At 34.7% G+C, this 16803-nt stretch overlaps 1 protein-coding gene across 1 annotated transcript in view; it reads left to right on the forward strand.

The window, feature by feature from the left end:
* RLF (RLF zinc finger) overlaps window positions 1-16803 on the forward strand; it is a 70901-nt gene that overhangs the window by 4765 nt on the left and 49333 nt on the right. The window lies entirely within an intron of this gene.

Here is a 16803-nt window from a genome sequence, read left to right on the forward strand (position 1 = left end):
TTTAAAAAAATTTTTTATTTTTGGTCTGCCTTCACCACAGTGTCCATCTCTCTGCCTGATTAACCCCAGGATCCTCCCTTCCCCATCTGCCTATTCATCCTTCAAGACCTGGATCAAATATTAGGACTTTCAGAAGCTTTTTCTTATTTCAGCAGACAGAATTAGGTGATTCTTTGACCAGTATATTCTCAGCATCCTGTTCATAAACATGCTACTTAAATATTTGTTCCCATGTTTGTCTCTTGTATTGACTAGTAAGCTAACAAGAGCAGGGATCTTGTTTATTCTTTTTTGTATACTTTGTACCTAGCAAATTAATACAATGCCTGGCACACAAAACTAATTTCTTGAATGAATGATATTGTAGGTAATTCATGATACACTCAAGAGATGAGTACTTCAAAAGGAACACCTAATGTAAAATCTAATGTGGAAAAATAATTACCATAAATGCTGAAATGGAACAAGATAGGAGATTGTGGTCATTTCTTGAAGGTATTACTTATCATCGTAAGCCTACATTTATATAATAATGTACACATTTACATAGTGCAATGAGGGATAGTGTTGATGGAGAGAGAAAATGGGAGGCATTATAGCATTGGGGAAGAGTTAGCCACTTAATAGGACAAGTTTGCAGGTGTTGAGATGAGGAAGATCAGTCTCCCTAACTCCCTGAAGTTGGTGACCGTGAAGACTCTCTAGCTTAACCTCTTTCATATATTTTAAAGAATTTTTAATTCATTAGCTTCTCTTCTTGTGCTGCCTTCTTTTGGGAGTTGTCTGAGTAGAACTACATGATAAGTAGTTATCATAGCAAAAGCTAGCTTTATGGTGCATATGACCAAAACATAGAATAAATGTGACCTGTGAAGCAATAAAAACTCTTGGTGCTGTCATTTACTGTGGTACCATCCTGTTTCTTGCTGTGTACTGTGGCCCCTAGTGGTTTCTCTTTCTTCCTGTGTTTCATGCCCTCCTGAACACTGTTAAATAAAAATCTAAATAGAAAGTGCTACTCACTGCAAAACTGTGAAGACATTGGTAAACTAATGTGTTTTGTTTTCATTCAGGTCCAGACACCTGTCACCTCTCCCAGAGGCCCTGACTATCTTATCTAAAACAGCACTTCCCCTTTACATTCCACTTCCTAACTGCTTAATTTTTTCTTCACATAACTGACTACTACTATCTGACATACCTGGCTGTCTTCCCACTGGAATGTAGTGCCATGAAGGTGTTGACTGTTTTGTTTACCAGTGCCTAGAAAAGCTCCTGGCACTTAATGGGTACTCAATAAACTTGTTGATCTTTATCTCCTCCCTGCCCTAATCCCCCCACTTGACTTTTTGAGGCTAACAAGCAAGTCTTACCTGTCTTTATCAAGAAATAAGGACATTTTTTGTCAATTAATTTATGCTGCCTCCCAGCAGGGAGCAAGTCTTGTTGTTCTTTGTATCTTGATGACCTAAGAGTAGACTCTCATTTTCATTTTATTATAATAATAAAACTTAAGTAAATAAAAATTTGTACAATAAATTTTATAGAAATAAGTAATTTAATATAACTTTTAACAGAAATAAAATTTTATATAATAAAACTTTCATTGCTGGCACAAAGCCAACATATAAACCATTATATGAAAAATTAGAAGGGCTATATAATTTATTGACCATCTTCTATGTGCCAAGCACTCAGGTGGATGGTGTTATTTTAATTTTACAGATAGAAAACTGAGGCCCAGGGAAATTAAGTAACTTTCGCAAAGTCACACAGCTAGTAAAGTGGTGCAATGTCTTTAGACTCCAGAGCCCATGCTCTTTTCCCCTATATCAGCATTTCCTAAACTGTATTTTGTTCCATAATATACTGTATGTATTAGTAAGTGCTTCTTGAAGTAAAGGTTCTGTGTTGATATAATTTGGGATAATGTTGGGATAAACATTTTTTAATGTGTCTTTTATATGTTAAAATGCATTGTGAATCTCCTAGAGAGACATTAAGTATTGTGCAGCATTTGCCAAACTTACTAGGTCCAAAACATTTTACCATGTTCTAAAGCCTGTATCAGCCCAGAAGTCACATGCTTTTTTTCACTACAGTAAATCAAAACACGTAAGTGAAGAGTTGATTGCTTTGTCTTTCTGCACACTACTGAGTTTTGAGTTTTTCGTTTCAGTGTAACACATGACTGTGAGCTTTTTTATGAAAAGATTTCCCCTCCAAAGTTCTTGTGGGTTTTAAATTATACTTATTGTTCCACATGAAAAGTATTTCAGTGTATTATAATTTGGGGGAAGTTGTGAATGAATTGTTTTTGTTTCAAACTTATCTTGAGTTCAAGGTTTATTTCTCTGGGTTTATCTATAATTTCTGCAACATGGCTAGCCTGGGAATTACTAATATATTTGTCTGTTTCTCTCCACTTTTGTGCTAAGTCTGATTTCTCTGTTGCCTTGTTGTTTTGAGTGCTGTTCTTGTCTTTTTTTGGGGGGGGGGGATCTAGTAGCTTATAGTGCTGACATTTGATCTCATAGTAAGTATTTTTACTCCAAAGGCAATAACCTGAGAGTGTCACATTAGTCAGCACAATAATGTCTTCTTAATGTGGACACCAATTATAAGAATTATTACCGGATATGGTAAAATGGATAGCCTAAATTGAGAATTGCAGGCCTAGCTGGCCAGTACAGGGATTGAACGCCGGACCTCGGTCTTATCAGCATCATGCTCTCACCAACTGAGCTAACCAGCCAGCACTGTTTTTTATATGTATGAAACATTTAAATTTTTTTCTTGTGATGTTTTTGCTTTTTTATACATGACTATTTTGAAACTTTGTTAATTAAAAGTCATTAAAACTAGATTTTGTCGGGCCGAGCCCATGGCGCACTCGGGAGAGTGCGGCGCTGGGAGCGCGGTGACGCTCCCACCGCAGGTTCGGGTTCGGGTTCAGGTTCGGATCCTATGTAGGAATGGCCGGTGCACTCACTGGCTGAATGCCGGTCACGAAAAAGACAAAAAAAAAAAAACAAACAAACTAGATTTTGTCTGATCAAGTATGACGATGTGATCTTGAGATTCCATGCTGCTTTGAGGTTCTCAAGAAGCAGAACATATATCCTAAAGAGTTATAACATAGAGTCGAAGCCTAATCTGAAGCCATTGGAATGTATGATATGATTTAGTGATTGCTTGTGACCATGAGAGATTTGTCAGTGTATTCATTTATCGATCAAACATTTATTGATCTTTTGTATATTAACGCTACTAGACTCTGGAAAGACTAAGTCATAGCTGAATAACTGGAAAGCTAACTTTTTCTTATATTTTGACCTTTGTATGTTTTCAAATAGAGTGTTACTGAATGGATGTGTGACCTTGGACCAAATCAGTTTGTTATTTGGGGGTCTCAAATTGCTGCTTAAATGAGATGACATTTTAGGGTTTGATTCTACTCTAAAATTATATAATTCTATTGAGAAATGTTTACTAAAGATTATTTTCTACGTCATCTCCAAACATTTGTCTTGTGCATCCTTATCAAAATAAATGAGTATCTGTAAATTTTATTTATGCCATGCTGATATATTGTATAAGTTACAATGCAAATACAGACATACATAAAATGGATAAGATTTTTTAAAAACTTAGTTAAATACAAGTATTAATATTATATTCCTGCCCTCTGATGGGTTATTATTTACTCTGCTAGGGTAATTACCCATCCCAATGGAAACTACTGTACTAATTTGGACTGAAATTATTTGTTTATATTAGTTCTTATGCTCACTCTCTTTATTTGGCTTTTTCCTTCATATTGAAATCTTGATTTTAGTCTTTGAAGGGCTTGGTTAAACAAAAATGTTAAATCTAGAGCAAATTATCCCATAATGTTCTAACAGTAAATGTGGGAAAAAACATCACATTTGGATCAACCTCATGTATTGTTGCCATATGAAATGAAGAACATATATACATAGATTTGAAGTTAAGAAATTTCACTTTAAATCTTCATTCTATCACTCTGTGACCTTAAACTTGCCTTGGATCTATATTCTTGTCTATAAAATTGGGGGTAATAGAAAGCTACCTCTTAGGTGGTTGTAAGGATCAAATAGGACGGTATAATGCTGCCTTTAGCATAGCTTTTGATAGAAGATAGGTGCCTAGTATGTCAATTTCCTGTATCCTTTCTATCCTGAAGATTGTTTCAAAAAGGTATTTCATGTCGAGCAGCTTTTCTCTATTTTCTATTTTGTCGCTGTTCAGCCCATTGAAAGAAAAATGGTTTCCTAGATGTTTACAGAGCATTTGTTTAGCATAATTTTAGATTCAGATTGCCCAGGATGAGCTTTGTAGAATGGAACTGTAGATTGCAGTGAATTTCTGTTATATTGAAGCAATATGGTAGCCCTTTGGAGGTTTATAGTGAATATAATGGATTTGACCTGTTGCAACCAAGAGATCATTCTATGTAAAATATTTTTTATTTATTTGGCTATTGGCTTTAACTTGGTTTATTGTTTGGTATTTAAATTACATTTTGTTTTATTGAAATGTGCACATATCCAAAGTGACTTGAATTTGTAACACATTAAATTTGAGTCCCTGTGGGAAATGTGGCCATGTTTTCATAAAATCATAGCATCTCATATATGGAGTAAAAACTTTAGAGCTCATCCAGTCCATTCACTTCCCAGCTTAAAATTTTAAGGGGGAAACTCCCTCTCAGTCTAGAATGTCAGCTGACGATCAAAATAGGCTATACTATCAAAAATACTTATCACCAAACAAAATTCAGGACTAGTATATCGTTGTAATCTGCTAAGCACCTTCTAAAATATAAGATCTAAGCATTTCCTTTTTAAAATTTTCACAAGTGCAATTTGGTCAACATAATGCTGTTTTCCTTTACAGGATTTGAATGAAGCAGTGAGACTTGGGAATCATATTTCCTTAATTGAATTTGTTTTATTATACAGGCATATTTCACTCTGATCAAAGATATATGTCTGAAAAACTCTTCAACTTTGAAATAAGCATATCCTTTAACAAAAGTGCAAAATAATCAAAAGCAGATAATTACGGGAGTGCCTGCTCTGTGGTAGTCAGTGTGCTGTTGTCTGGTTTACAGTACTGAAAAAACAAATGTGGTTCTTGCTGTCTATCGTCTAATACAGAAGATAAACATAATTAATTTTTCATATTATATTTGCTTACGTGGAATAGAGCAGTAGTCAGTGTTTGAACACGCATATTTATCCACCTTCTAACTAGTTTGGCCTTAGGGAACAGGAGCATAAGTAAAATAACAGTGCCTAACTATTGTACAACAATTTTGAAGTCTAAATATATGAATGGTTTTGGAAAGCAACATTATTACTCTTTTCCAGTTAGTATAGATTATAAAGTGAGGATTATTTATGCACCATTTCTATAGTCAGTTTCAGCGGAGTTGGTTGCCAAACTAAAACTTTGAAGGAAGTGTGTGATTAAGAAGGGAAGACCCTGCTAATTTAAGGGAGAGGAAGAATGCTGGGAATTCATCTTGGACTGGATGAGGGGTTTTATAAGATATTTTAGGTTTGGAGATGCCAAAAAATAAGTTTGCGTTGAACATCCCAGAGCCATAAAACATTTGAGACCTACAAAGAGAAAGCATGCCTATGTATAAAAGGCATTAGGAACCAAATTGTAGGGGTTAGTTGGGGATGGAGTGGAATTAGATAAAGCAGAGGTGTGGGCTTTCACTTATTTATTGTATGCAAAATTTTTAAAAGGTGGGAAAATGTGTGACTTTTACTTTTTGTGTATTTTAGTATTTTTTCAAATAAAATTGAAACAGGCAAAAAGGTAGTGCTGTTGTATGTATTGCTCTGAAAGGATAACCAAGATACGTTGTTTAAAAAAAAAGGTTAGAAAATTATATTATCCCAATTTGTAAAGCAGTGATGTATAGGAAACATTTTTAAAAACAGTTACTAAAGTGTTATTCGTTACATTATCAGTGAGGAATTAGTGGGACATTCACCTTGTGTCTCTTGTGTTTTTGTATGGTTTGTGCTTTTTATGATATCTATGTTACTCTTTTTAATTACTTTTCTTTTCATCAGTTGTCTCAGTTCTCATTGTTTCTCTCCCTTGTTTAATCCTGTTTCTTGGCTCTTGTGTCTTTTTCTTGTTTTACTTTCTTTCTTTGAATGTGGGGGGATTCCCTCCAATAAACTTTCTGTGGAGGTCTCTCTCTTGATTATATTAGACTGGCAGGGTATAGGAATGTAGGTTGAAAAATCAGTTTTGTGTAAAACTTTGAAGGGCATGTTACTTTTTAGAAAATCAAATATCTCCAACACACAATGTACTAAAGAGCGTGCTATAATGAACACAACCTAAGAAATAAAACAATTGAACCTGCCTATGTATCCCCTCACCAAATCAGGATCTCACCACCATCCTGATTTTGGTATTTAATCATTTCCCTGAATCTCTTCACTTTGTATTTGTGCATGTTAAAACAACATGTAGTATTATTTTATGTGTTTTTCACTTTTACTAAATGTACTCTATATATTCTTTTGAGACTTAAAAAATTCAACATGTTTCTAAGAATTATCTATATTCATATGTGTAGCTTTGTTACATTCATTTTTCACTAATGTGTAGTATTTTTGTTTGTAAATATGTCATAATTCATATCTTCATTCTTTTATTGATGGATTTAGAGGCATTGACTTCTGTGGTGGACATCCTTCCAATCCTTACGTATGTGCAAGAATTTCTCTAGGGTATATACCTACAGTGGAATTCTGGGTTCATGTATAGGTCTATCATCAACTTTAATAAGTACTACCAAGTTGTTCTCCAAAGTATTTGTACCAGTTTATGCCAGTTATCAGTGTCTGAAAGTTACCATTGCCCAACATTCTTGCCAATACTTGGTGTTGTCAGCTTAATTTTAGCCATTCTGGTAGGTGGACTGTGGTGCCTCATTGTGATTTTAATTTGTATGGTTGTGTTTACTAGGGAGAAATTGCTTCTCTTTTAATGTATTTGTTGCTATTGAGATTTCCTCTTCTTTGAATTGCCTTTTCTTATTTTTTGCTTATTTTTTCAGTTGGGTTATTGTCTTTTTCTTGACAATTTTTATAAAATTGTTATGTATTCTAGACATTAATTTTTGTGGTTTATATGCTTTAGAATTATCTCGTCTCCAGTTTTGTTTTTGTTTTTGTTTACTTTTATATTATCCTAATGCACAGAAGTTTTACATTTCATTGTAGTAAACATTAGAAATTGTCAGTTGAAATGCAAAATTTATTTCCTTTTATGATTCTTTGCTTTTTGTGGCCCATTTGCTTTTTTAAAAAACAGCTTTTTGACATACGATAAACTTCTTCAATTTAAGATGTACAATTTGATAAGCTTTGGCATGTCTTTACACCCACGAAACCATCATCATGATCAAGACGATGGTTGTATCCATCATCCCTAGAAGTTTCTTCCTATCCCTTTATATTCTCTTTCTTACCCTCCTCCCTTTACACATACCCTTCCCATTCCCACTTATCTACTGATCTGCTTTCTGTCTCTATAGAACAGATTGCACTTTTTAGAATTCTATATAAATGTTATTTTATATAGTCTCTCTTTGTTTAGCCTGTTTCTTTTTTTCCCCCCTTCATACTTCTTTTTATGTTTGGCTTCTTTCACTCATTATAATTATTTTGAAATATTTCTTTTATTGATGAGTATTTGTTGTATGGCTATATCATGATTTGTTTGTTCATTCGTCTATTGATAGACATTGGGGTTCCCAGTTTTTGGCTACTACAAATCATGCTGCTATGAACATTCAGAGTATAGGTCTTTGTGTGGACAAATGTTTTTTTCCTCTTTTTTGGGTAAATATCTAGATGGTATAACTGGGTCACATGACAGGTTTTCCAGAGTACAGTAGTTGAATCATTTTACATTCCCATCAACAGTGTATGAGAGTTCTAGTTTTCCACCTCCTGGCTACTACTTGGTTTGACCAGTCTTTTTAAGGTTAGCCACTCTAAAATTAGTGGTAGCTCATTGTGGTTCTAATTTGCATTTCCCTAATAACTTATTATGTCGAATATCTTTTAATGTGTGTTTTTGCTGTCTTTATATCTTCTTCAGTGAAGTATTTGTTCAAATCTTTTGCCATTAAAACAAAATGAGGTTGTTTTCTTATTGATGAGTTTTGAGAGGAGTGTGTATGTGTGATTCTGGATACAAACCCTTTACTAGATACCTGGTTTGCAAAGATTTTTCTCCTAGGTTGTGCCTTATCTTTTTATTCTCTTAAAATTGCATTTCAAAGAATGTAAGTTTTTAATTTTGGTAAAGTGCAGTTTGTCATCTTTTAATTTTATGGCTTGTGTTTTTCACATTATATCAAAGAAATTTGCCTAACCCAAGACCACAAAAATATTCTATGTTCTCCTCTAGAGATTTTATAATAGGTTTTACATTTAGGTCTGTGATACATTTGAAGTTCATTTTTATGTATGGTGTGAGGGATGGATAGAAATTGTTTTTTGTTTTGTTTTTAAATATAAATATCTAAATGTTTCAGCACCATTTGTTGAAAAAACTGCCCTTTTCCCACTGAATTACTTTTGCACCTTGATGACAATCAATTAGCCATATGTATGTGGGTCTATTTCTGAATTCTGTTCTGTTCCATAGATCTCTTGCCTACTCTGATACTAATACCACACACTTGTTTGCTTTTCAAACAGAAAATATAATATTATGAAAGCGATATTGCACATAGAGACAAGAAGTAGCATGGTGGTTGCCAAGAGCTGGAGGGAGTTGAGAGTGGGGAATTATGTTTTAATGGGTTCAGAGTTTCAGTTTTGTAAGATGACAAGTGTTCTGTTGATGGAAGTTGGTGATGGTAGCATGGCAATGTGAATATACATAATACCACAGAACTGTACACTTAAAAATGGTTCAAATGGTAAATTTTATGTTATATGTATTTTACCACATTTTGTTTAAAAGCTCTATTGCACAGTGTCTGGTTCAAAATGGGTACGCAGTCAGTTTCAGTTGACTGATTTAAAAAAATCAAAGCCCAGAGAGGTTGTCTGGTAAATGAGGGGGCAAAGATTTGAATCCGCAGCCAAAAGGCATGTTATTTCACTCTATTACACAACTGCCTCATAATTGTAGTACTTTTACCCAGTGTGATAAAGCTTGGATTTTAAAATCTAGAGACTTAAGAAGTATTATAGAACAGTCCTTTTTGTATTAGTGACTCACTAAAGCAGAAATGGGGGATAGTTAGAATTTATCCGTCTTCTCTCCTTTCAGTCTTCCTTTTGGCATACTTACTTCAGTCTTTTGGAAATTTCTAGTCTAAAATCTTAAGACTTAAACTCTTTTTTGGTATTTTTTTATTGTGGTAAAATATGCATAACATAAAATTTACCATTTTAACCATTTTAAGTGTACAATTCAGTAGCATTAAATACATTCACATTATTTTGCGACCATCACCTCCATTCATCCATCTCTAGACCTTTTTTAACTTCCCAAAATGAAATACTGTATCCATTAAACACTAATTCCTCTCTCCCTCCTTTCTCTAGCCTCTGGCAATGGCCATTCTACCTTCTGTTCTATAAATTTGACTTTTCTAGGTATTTCATGTAATGGAATCATACAGTATTTGTCCCTTTGTGACTGGCTTATTTCACTTAGCATAATGTCCTCCAGGTTCATTCATGTTGTAGCATGTGTCAGAAATTTCTTCCATTTTAACTGAATAATATTCCATTGTATGCATATACCACATTTTGTTCATGCATTCATTGTTGATAGACACTTGGGTTACTTCCATCTTTTGGACATTGTGAATAATGCTGCTGTGAACATGGGTGTCCAAATATCTCTTTGAGGCCCTGCTTTTAATTCTTTTGGGCATATACCCTGAAGTGAAATTGCTAGATCATATGGTAATTCTGTTTAGTTTTTGCAGGAACCACCATACTGTTTTCCATAGCAGCTGCTCCATTTTACAGGTCCACCAGCAAAGCACAGGAATTCCAGTTTCTCTACATCCTTGTCAACACTTGTTATTTTCTGATTTTTTGATAATAACCATCCTAATGGGTGTGAAGTGGTATCTCATTGTGGTTTTCTGTTTTTGTTTGTTGTTGCTTTTTGTTTTTTCATTGTGGTTTTGATTTCCATTTCCCTAGTTAGTGATGACAAGCACCTTTTCATGGGTTTGTTGGCTATTTGCACATCTTCTTTGGAGAAATGTCTATTTATGTCTGTTGCCCATTTTTAAATTGTTTTCTTGTTGAATTTTAGGAATTCCTTATGTATGTTAGCTGTTAATCCATTAACAGATACATGATTTGGAGATTTTTTCCCCATTCTGTAGGTTGCCTCTTTACTCTGTTGATAGTGACCTTTGATGCACAGAAGTGTTTAATTTTGATGAAGTCCAGTTTATCTATTTATACTTTTGGTGTCATATCCAAGAAATCATTACCACATCAGTTGTCATAAAGCTTTTTCACTATGTTTTCTACTAGGACATTTAGGTCTTTGATCCATTTCATGTTGATTTTTATGTATGGTGTAAAGTAAGTGTTCAACTTCATTATTTTGCATATGGGTATCCAGCTTTCCTAACACTGTTTAATGAAAAGGCTGTCCTTTTCCCACTTAGTGGTCTTAGCATCTTTGTCAAAAATCATTTGACCATGTATTTATTTGACAAGGATTTATTTTTGGGTTTTTTTCTGGGCTCTCTTCTGGATTCCATTGGTCTGTATGTCTTTTATTGATAACTGTAGTAACTAAAATTTAAGACTACATCATTACTGCAACACATGGAAAATTTTTTTCAACTGAAACAGTGATGAAAGGATTATAAACTGAGTAAGTTATTTCTCTTATCAAACTGACCCTCATAAAATTATATTCAAATTGTAATGTCCAATAATTGCGACAACTCCTCAATCTGTCATTATCTTACACAGATAATAGGAATGTAAATTGGAACAAATTTTCTGGAATAGAATTTGACACTATGTAAAGCCTTAAAAAGTATGCATCCAGTAATTCCATTTATAGGACATTATTCTAAGAAAATTGTCATGGATACATGGAAGAAGTTAGGTATGGAGTGCTCATCTCAATGTTATGTAATAGTGCATAATGTCCATATAGAGAATTGGTTAATAAATTGTGGTATCCACACAAGGTTGTGCAGCCATAAAAATACTGATGTTGGAGAAAACTTTACAATAAATGAAAAGGCATATAGGATGATTATTAAAATGCTTTAATTTAGGCATTTTAAAAACCTTCAAACTTAATATTAACTGTTAACAGTAGTCTGTTTCTGGTGATGGTATTATTGGGTTATTGAAATTTTTATTTTTACGTATGTATTTAACAATAAAGAATGGTACTTTTATGACAAAACAGCAAATGATATTTTTAAAAATTGAAAATGAAGCTAGAAGGCATAGTTAAATCCCATGACAGTATCTAAAAATAATCTTGGTCAGCAGGGACGATGGACTGAATCCAGTGAAATTTAATCGGGATGGAAGAAAAAGTGTAGATAGATAGAGTAATAAGTAAGTCATATTTCTGGCTTTAAAAAATCAACTGTAACCAATATAGAACGTGTGAAGGGGGGGGCATAGTGGCAGGATATGTAAAAGACTTCGGGGTTTTAATTTACTCTAGACACTTTCTCAACACAAGTAGCTAGCTGTTCCCTTCCCATTCCTTTTCATCTCCCACCCAGTTTAGTCTCTTCATGGGAAACCTTTAGTGCTTCCTCATTAGTGACTGACGTTTAAGTCTCTTCACATTTATCGCCATCTGTTGTAGTCTTCTAGTCATCTGTTCATCTTTTCTGACTTTGTTCAAGTTGTTCTTTCTTTGGAGTTTTCCTGTTCTTCTCACCTTTGCATTTTAAAACTTGACCCATACTTCACAGATGCAGCACAAGTGCTGCCCCCTCCTGGAGGTCTACCTCTTGTAGTGCAATCACATTTTAGTTAAATTTATAATTCTGGGAATTTCATGTGTTGAGAAATTTAAATCAAAATAAGGTTTCTTTATTTTCAAAAATTGAAATAATACAAACCCCCTTCTTAAAAAATCTTGTAACTTCCTGTTGTCATAGGACATACAGCTTTAAGAATAAACTCCAGGTATCTTTTTGTCAGTTTTCTTTCTTTTTCTTTTTTTTTTTTTTTAAAGATGACCGGTAAGGGGATCTCAACCCTTGGCTTGGTGTTGTCAGCACCACGATCAGCCAGTGAGCTAACCGGACATCCCTATATAGGATCCGAACCCATGGCCTTGGTGTTATCCAGCACCGCACTCTCCCGAGTGAGCCACGGGCCGGCCCTTTTTTGTCAGTTTTCTATGAACCACCAGCATTCTAAATATGGGATGTCAGGCAGCACCATTGTTGGAAAACTTTCCCCAGAAACAGTCACTTTAGAATAGAAGAAGGCCAAATGATGACCATGGTACTACTTGCTTCAAAATATTAAAGATAATGCTTGGGGGGGAGCGGGGAGGCAGAATTTAAAAGCAAACTTAAAATAGTTGTAGAATTGTGCATTCTAAAAAGACATAAAGCATAGTGATTAAGTGTGGGTTCTGGAGCCAGATGACCCTAGTTCAAATCCTGAATCCAACACTTACCTACTGGATAACTTTGGGCAAATAACTTAATCTCTCTGTTTCCTTGTTTTAAAAAAGGGGAGATGTTAAATCACTTACCTCATAGAGTTGTTGTGAGTATTTAATAAGTTAGTAGCATGTAAAGCTCTTGGGAAAGTGCCTAACCCATACTGTGTGCTCAATAAATGTAACTATGATTATTGCATTGGGAAAATTAGTCCTGAACTATGTGAATTTCAGATTGGAATACATCCCTGCTATAAAACGTGACCATCCTGAAAGACATTCTTCCTCCATCATCATTTCAGAGGATAATCAGGATGCTGCCAAGCTCTCTGAAACCATGTAGTGAGAAGTGTAGATAAAATTGGGGGTGAGGGGAAATATTTTTTCCTTTGTAAATGTAATAATGCTTATTAACGAAAGTTTGGGAAGTTTAGAAAAGTGTGGATATAACAAAAAAATGCTCATAATTCTATTACTACCCCAGTGCCAACCATATTAGCATTTTAGTTAAGCTTCATTTAGCCTTTTTTTCCCTGTGTATTAATTTTTTTATGTACAAATATGTTGTGATTATAACACATTACAGAACTGCAGAGTCTTTAGCCTAGGGAATTGTAGCAGTCCAGATGAGGGATGTTGGGGGTCCGTGAGGTCAGTGATTATAGAGATGAACCACAGGGACAGGAGACAATGGTATGTCTGAGGTGGATCAGCAAGCTTTGGTATGGTGGTTTCAAAGGTAGTTTTTAAAGCTCTATCTCCTGAAAGGAGGCAGATGGAACATAGGAGGACAAGCATATTTGCTGGAGAAGATGTTTGGTTTTGGACATGTTAAATTCGAAATTTGAATAGGACATCCAAATGGAAATATAAAATAGGCAGTTGAGGTACATAGCCAGGACTTGAGAGAGTGATCTAAGGGGATTCTGCCTGGGGTGTGAATGAGAGCACCCAAAGAAGAATGTTGAGAATAGTCAAATATGATGCCTAATTGGGCTAATTTTCTACCTATGTATCTGACCTCTCAGTATACATAGCTCTTTAAGGCAGGAATAGTCTCCCCATCCCCAGTACCCAGCACAGTACTGCTACATAGTAGATGTTTGTGGAATAAATGAGTTTGAATCAAAGGGAAGAGGGCATTAATTTGGTCTTTGTAGAATGCCACTGAACTTGAGGAGGTCGTAGTTATCATTTATTGCCCCTTTTTTCTTTCAGAATTGTTGGTGTCTTCTAAAATTTAAATTCCTAAAGAGAATAAGAGACCTCTGTTTTTCTTTATTGTTGTGATGGAATTTTGTTTACCTGGGGTACTTAAAATGTTATTTGGATGGCTGTAGTTCATTCAGCCTAATCTTGGGTTTTAAAAAAAGATGGTAGTGAAGATTGTTCCAGTGATTCTTCAAAGGCCCGGGGTATGCTTATAGGGGGCATGTTAAAAGAGACTTCACTATTTAATTTCTGCTGACACATGAGGGAGTAAAGATGTAGAAATATAAAAAAGTATAAATCCGTATAGGGCAAACCGTAAACTTAAATTCCATCAGGTATTGAATCTTTGAAATTGTGTAACTGTGGAAGTCTTAATGGAATGTCAATGTAAGAAGATACTAAGGTTGGTGGCAGGAGCATTCAGAGTGGGCAGATGGATTATGAAAAGACCAACCCCATCTGTATGCACTCTGCCCTTCTCTTTGCATACTTTACTTAGTAGTTGATTAATTTGCATGCGTTGTTTCCACTATCATTTTGTGTTGATTCATTCTGAAAGCCCATGAGGATGTCTTTTCCCCCAGCACCTAGCACTGTATGTATGAAAGGCTATCAGTAAATATTTGTCAAATGAATGAAATGGTGAATGTATTCAGCAAACATTTAGAGAGACTTGAGAATGTTCTGTGGGATGTGATGGATGTAAGTGGTGGAGGAGTGGTAGGCCTATAAGGATTGATAAGACATGATATGTTGACTTCAAGGAACATAAGATCTGGTACCAAATATACATTTTTGGTTTTATTTTTTTTATTTCAATTTTTAAAAATCTTTTTAAAATTTACATTTCTTTGATAGCCAAGACTTGGAAGATAGTTTCAAATTTTGTTTGCAATTTGTATTTATTCTTTTTGGATTGTAATATTTAATATTCTGTGCTCATTTTTTCTTTTTGGTTTTGGTCTTTTTCAGATTTATTTATTTTTGTGGCTGGTGACAGGGATTGAACCCTGGACCTTGGTGTTATTAGCACCATGCTCTACCCGGCTTAGCTAACTGGCCATCCCAAATACACATTTTTAAAGTTCACTGATTGTTAGAGTAGCCGATGCAGACAATAAGTAATTGGCTGACCTAAACCAGAATTTCTTTGTAACATAGATTTTAATAAATTTCTTGAAGGCGATTAGGTAAAATCTTATTTATACAAAAGATAAGCACATATGAGAGCACTTCAAAAAGTTTGTTGAAAAAATAGATTTGAAAGATAACACAAATCTTTCCCTGAACTTTTTTTTTTATGGTGGTTGGTCAGTATGGGATCTGAACCCTTGACCTTGGTACTACAACACCGTGCTCTGAACCAACTGACCAACCAGCCAGCCTTCCAAGAACTTTTTGAAGACTTCTTGTAATCTGCATTTCTTCTCTCTAATCATGTAGCTGAGAAACAGGATTGTTTTAGGGTCAGTTTTATGATCCTCAGTTATTTAGTTTCTTTCTTTTGTTAAAAGTTGGGGTTTGATTAAATGGCAACATGATGCTCTTCTGAAAATACAGAAACCCACTTACCTAAAGTGACTGTGACCAAGTAGTAAGGTACTTAATTGAATGGGTGTACTAAAGTAGCTTAACTGGCTCTGAGGATTCTGGTATGCAAAGATCAGATAATCCAATGAGTTAGTTAAGAGAGCCTTATGGTGTAATGATTTATCATGTGTTTCCTTGTAAGGTTTTTTTTTTTTTTTAAAGTAATCATGACAGTGCTAACAATCAATTCTCAATTATCAGAACTGATATAGGGAGCATTAGTGTAGAAACTAAAGATGCAGAAAATTCAGTGGAATGCCATTTGTAGTTCTTTAGGCTTGAAAATCAAGGAAAGACAGGAAGTTAGGAATCTTCGAAGACATTTTTCTGGAGTAATAAATTCAGATCAGATGTAATTCACTCAATATAAAACTACTCTCTGAAAATAAGATTTGCCTATAGAAGTAGCCCTAATCAAAAGGCTACTGTAAGGAACTCCCTAGCCTAGTCAGAATGTGTATTCTAGGAGGAAAAATGGTTGTATCCTGCCTGTGTTAGGCTATAACACATAATTCAAGTCTTAACCTAACTAGATCTATCAGTTGAGCATAGGCAAAACCTAATCACTTATCAGAAGAAAGAAATATATTAACAGGAGAGAGAACAATTCCATGAAAACTTCCAGAGCCCCAAACAAAAATCTGGCACTGGTTTTTCAGCACCATCCAGGGAGAACATAAGCCAGCTGTCCACCATTATTTAAACAAATTCTTAGTATTAGAATATGTTATTTATTAGACTTTATCATGATTCCATTTTCTTTTGGTTTAGATTCCATACTCAACAGATAACTTCTCAGATACCACAATGTGGGGAATTGGCCACTCTGGGTGGTAATATGACTATCCACCATTGTAAACAAATAAACTGGCATTTGGCCTACCTGATTTATTTATTTATTTATTTATTTATTTTTTAAGGTGACTGGTAAGGGGATCTTAACCCTTGATTTGGTGTTGTCAGCACCACACTCTCCCAAGTGAGCTAACCAGCCATCCCTGTATAGGGATCCGAACCCGTGGCCTTGGTGTTATCAGCACCACACTCTACCAAGTGAGCCACAGGCCAGGCCCTGTATGATAATTTTTTAAATAAACTTTTTAAAAAGTAAAAATATAACATTAAGTTGGTTAGCATAAATTAATCCCTGAAAGCCTAATCAATTCTATTCAGAAAAAAATGGGTTTTATGGAGCTGTACAGCTGAGGGCCATACTCAGGAATGTCTCTTCTTGTAGAAGAAAGGGATCAGTCTTATACTTGGTATATCCAGTACTTGGCACATAATTGG

The sequence above is a fragment of the Cynocephalus volans genome, chromosome 8 (genome assembly GCF_027409185.1).
Source record: "Cynocephalus volans isolate mCynVol1 chromosome 8, mCynVol1.pri, whole genome shotgun sequence".
NCBI classification, from domain to species: Eukaryota; Metazoa; Chordata; class Mammalia; order Dermoptera; family Cynocephalidae; genus Cynocephalus; species Cynocephalus volans.